The sequence below is a fragment of the Protopterus annectens genome, chromosome 4.part0 (genome assembly GCF_019279795.1).
Source record: "Protopterus annectens isolate FY-2018-M chromosome 4.part0, PAN1.0, whole genome shotgun sequence".
NCBI lineage: Eukaryota > Metazoa > Chordata > Ceratodontiformes > Protopteridae > Protopterus > Protopterus annectens.
Genome location: NC_056733.1, coordinates 818595673 through 818600672, shown reverse-complemented (window position 1 = coordinate 818600672; position 5000 = coordinate 818595673). Strand labels below are relative to the sequence as shown.

Sequence of the window (5000 nt, the reverse complement as noted above, 5' to 3'; positions counted from 1 at the left end):
GAGGGGAGGGGGGAAATACTGAGCTCAAAGCTGTGACATCAGGCCTTTTGTGACACACGCCCCCAGAGTAATCAATGCAACACACAATCATATTTACAAACATGTACGCTGTTCATGCTGAAAGACAAAATGATCTCAGAGTGTCACTCGGCATATAAAATGCAAACTTCTTTTCATAAAGGACTGCTGGCTTGTCTGTTTAGTCTTACAAATACTTTTGGCTGTACTCAGACGTACAACAGAAAACAGGAAAACTTGCTTGACTTGGGGAAAAAAAAAAAAAAAAAAATTTAAAAAGAGACTCTGAACAACTCAGATCTACGTTGATGGTTTAAAATAATCTCATTCTGTTGTCAGATATAAATTTTACACTCCTGTGCCTTCAAGCACCAGCTTTTTGAACAATCAACTGTGACATTTTAGGTCTTTCAAAAAACTGCTGCGTTACCTACTGCAGCTTTACCTCAGCAGATCTTTGCACAGGTTATCAGTGGGCTGGACCATGTCAGTCCTAACCACATGCAGTCTTGTACAGCTGGCTCTTGTTTAAATGCAATCCACTTTACACACAAAATTATATTACCAGTATATCATACTTCTATCACCCTTATATCATCCTTCTATTAACAAATGTACAGCACTGCTACAAAATGTTAAGCGAACTGGATTAACTGCTTTGAAATCACAAAGGCATAACCTTCAAGTACCTATTCACATATTTTAATAAGCAGGTGATACTCTCTTAAAATGAACCATGGTACAGAAAATCCATCTACAGTTAAGTGCTTACTATACATCTTAGAGCAAATCAGGTAAGATTTTTTTTTTCTGTTAAAGAAATTCTGCTTGTATTTATGGTATACATACCAGGGGTGGGTTTCTACCAGGTAATGGCACCTTTTGTGTAACTAGGAGCTGAAGAACTATGCCAAATAAGAAGATGCCACTCACCTACCACCCTTTACCTCACAGAAGCTGACATTGTTTAGAAAACGCAAATATTTAGTATTTTGTTTCCTTTTTTAACAAAACAAAAACAACTTACCACAACATCCTCACACATGCTGCCCTGATTTCACAAAGGTAGGGCATTTGCACGGCCCATGCAGTTACTGTGTTCTACTTGTACTGGTTCCAGCCAATCAGAAGGCCAGATCTCCATCTTCAGTTTTATAACTGTGCATCTTGCAAAGTCTGCCTCGTTGTAATAGTTAATTTTTCCTTTGGCAAATGAGGCTTCGCTAAAACGGTTTCACTGTGCTTTCATAGGCTTCTCTAAAATCAACAAGCTTACAACATGTTTGTTAGAGCATCAAAGGACAAATAGCTGTTACGACTAGTAATGCATTACAACTGTAAAAAGGTGTGCAAACTGAATCGTTCCACAAATTACTTTATTGACCAAACACTGCAGCCTTTATAGTACACTGTTTTTTTCCCATCTACACAGGCAACACAAATTACCCCCCCCCCCCACTTAACCACAAAACAATGAGTACAGAAATCAGTGGTACCTTGACAATGTGCCCTCATTTTAGCTCTGCCGTTTTGTCTTCTCCTGGGTCCCAGATTTTTAAATGGACAGAGTGCGCTGTTGTCTCATGCAGAACACATTCATGACATTTGTGTGAATCTCTTTTTAGAGCTGTCTTTCAATTCTAACTCACATATCAAATTCTACTCCTGTCTACTGTGTTAAACAGGATGGCTCTAAAGCAAAAACTGTTTAATTTTTAAAGTTCACCTCATTTCATTTGGGGGAAATTCTATATATATATATTTAGTGATAAAGTATTAAATGTCTTCCACTTAATCTCACAATACCCTGTCCTAATAGTCTTCAGTCATCTGTACTACCCTGCTATTTGAAAGAGAAGCAATATTAACATCTTCAAAAACTGGTCACACCACAACAGCTACCTTGCATCCTCTGGGCTTTTCTGTTTGCCCTAGTGTAATGAATGAGGCAGTGTGATGCCTTGAATGGCATGCTTCTCAGCTGCAAAGCTAAAATTATATTGCATCGGAGTCCCTGAAAGGCTGTCATCTGGGATTACCAGAAATCAAACAACTAACTCTAGGATGCATACTCATTAACGAATCAAGAGAAATGAAACTGGATTATAGTTTTGATATGAATTAATCAATACTGAACGCATTATAACAATACACTAAGGATCGTACAATACAACTATCAAGAAATCAGAAGGTGCAGCTTAAACAGCAAGCGAAAACAACCAAGCCTGACTGCCAAACAGTCTGACACACTTCAAAGTTAGCTTTCTAGAACTTCTATTCAACTACTTACTATTCAGGTCAAGTAGACGGCAATGTGACACTTTTCATCCCAACAGCTACACTTCCAACTGCCCATTCTTTAATGCATGTTTACAAAAATAAAAGTACATTTATTTTTATTAATTTCCATTTATTGACAGACCACTGATTGATCAAAAATATTTCTCAGCAAGCCAGTGAAAAAAGCTCCACAACTGTGTAACCAGCACAATACAAGGAACATCACATAATAAAAAATGCACACAATCATTTTATACAATACTAAAAATAAATACAATGCTGTGAAAAAAACATAGCAATTGATCTTCAAGGAAGAGAATTTTGCAGAAGATGCTACTACTCTAGTAATCCAGCCTCATTTCATCCACAGTGCCATGCACACATCAGGATAAGGTGTGGCTCCCATTACCTATTCCAGTTCTTCTCATTTAAGGGGGGCATCTACCATGAATTATCTTATGGACTTACTGTTAACACCGCATTTCCTTGGCTGGTAAGATTTACCAAGAAACTTACTCCAGAATATGGAAAATGGAAGCAACAAACTATCTACTTCAACAGCCTCCTTCCCTCTCCCAAAAATATTACAGCATATTTTTTTGTTATAACTACTTCATAGGTAGGTACTAGGCTATTGGGCCTACACAAGCCTAGCCAAAAAGGTACCCTGGCTTTCACCACCCAAGAAAATTATTTTTCTGTGCCCCTGTCAAGCAGAACCACAGAAGTGATCCCCGGGGTGAATTTCCTATTACCTATCAATCAAAGGAGCTCTGTTTGACAAAGGTAGTCTGTTCCAGAGTATGGGAAGTCTCTGGGACAGGAATCTATCCCTCCAGCATGTTCTGTTTACTGTGGTGACAAGGTTTAGGTCCCTAGAGCGTGTAGCTCGGAGGGATTGGGATTTCTTTAAGTGGAGCATGTCCAACATCTCTGGGTTTGACACAGCTGTGTATGTTAGGCAGAGATCGCCTCTGAGTAGGCGATATGCGACGGAGTAAAGCTGAAGTTTTTTGAGACGGTCTGCGTAAGGCATCTTTGAGGCCAGTAATCTTCTTTGTGAGGTATTTTTGCAGCCTTTCCAGTTGTTGTAGATGTCTTGTGAGGTACATACCAAAAGAGGCGTTGTACTCTATAATGGGTCTAATGAGCGATGAGTAGAGGGGAACAATGACCACTTTTTTTCTGGATGAAAAACCTTTTGTGATGAGGTGTGCCACGTAGAAGGATTTCCTGACCACTGTGGCGATGTGATTATCAAAGGAGCGACTACTGTCCACCTGTGTCCCAAGGTCTCTTATCACACTTTTGGTGTTAAGTAGACTACCGTCTATGTGGTAGTTCATGGGTACAGAGTTTTTACCAAAGGGGATGACAATGCACTTTTTGGCATTGGGCTTGAGACCATGGCTTTGACACCAAGCATCTGTCTCAGTGAGGCCCTTTTGTAGGATGTCCACATCATTAGGAGTTTCGATTATGGCTCCTAGTTTGCAGTCACCTGCAAATTTAGTTAGCCAAAGACCTTCTGTGTTAGCCTGTACTTCAAAGAAGTAGATACCAAACAGGAGAGGACCTAGGACTGAACCCTGTGGTACTCCACTTATCACTGGTCTGAAGTCTGATTTTGAGTCTGCTACTTTCACAGTGTGGATTCTGTCATTAAGCCAGTTGGCAACCCATCTTGTGACATAGGGATTTATACCTAGTGTAGTGAATTTATCTATAATCCCAGAGTGGGGGATGGTGTCAAACACCTTTGCGAGATCTAGATAGCCTGTGTGAACCACCTTAATCTCATCTATGGCTTTGGTGACTACTACAAAGAAGTCTATCAGGTTTAGGAGACATGATCTGCCTTTTACAAACCCAAACTGTGTGGGGTCCAGAGTTTGGAGATCTCCAATGACTTTGTTTTTGAGTTCCATGATGATACGTTCCATGGCCTTGCAGACCAGGCTCGTCAGGCTAATGAGGCGGTAGTTCCCAGGGTCTGTTGTGGCCTCCCCTTTGTGGAGTGGGATAACTGTCGCAGTGCGCCATTCAATGGACACAAAGCCTGAGGTGAGGCTATGATTGAACATGATACTTAGGTGGGGTGCCAGTTCATTCTGTAGTTCATGTAGAAGGATGTTGTCAGGTCCCATGGATGCTGTGTTCTTGGCTTTGGAGAGTGAGGTTTTTACCTGTGCAGCCGTGATTACTTACTTTTTCTTTGAGGAAAGCTCTTGCACCAGGGTGTAGGTGTACAAGCAGGGAAGCAGATCATAAAATGTTAAAGAAATATGACTTCAGGATGCAGCAACAGCTGAACACTTCTCTCGCTCTACTCCCTTCACATAAAATGAAGGTTTGTGTCATTTGTCAATGCGTGATTAAGGTGTGCAAGGAGCAGTAAGGCAGAACTGTAGCTTGGTCATCTAGTGCTTCACACCACACAGTGGAGCACTTCTGCACTTTAACCATGCCTGCAAGTGCAGTATCATCATTCATTTCTAAAGCCACTACAGCCTTATGGTTTTCATAAAAGAATGATGGTATTGCAATCCAGCACCACTGGTACCCGCCCATCATGTCTCCTAAGAGTTAACGCCTGGAGGAGTTTTCCATTTCGCCCCACTGTAGTTACGGCTCTGCAGCAAAGGGATACTATATACTACTGAAAGACCACTTTCCAACAGATGACTATAGCAGTACTCTAC

At 40.8% G+C, this 5000-nt stretch overlaps 1 protein-coding gene across 5 annotated transcripts in view; it reads right to left on the bottom strand.

Moving 5' to 3' along the window:
- LOC122799595 (splicing factor SWAP) overlaps positions 1–5000 on the bottom strand; it is a 1354031-nt gene that overhangs the window by 255014 nt on the left and 1094017 nt on the right. Inside the window, exon 18 of one of the 5 annotated variants that reach the window (XR_006364480.1) lies at positions 1046–1289. The exons of 3 other annotated variants lie outside the window; for them this stretch is intronic. The gene's annotated coding sequence lies outside the window, so the exon portion shown is untranslated. The remainder of the gene's footprint in view (positions 1–1045; positions 1290–5000) is intronic. One more of the 5 variants, XR_006364481.1, reaches the window with a different exon arrangement.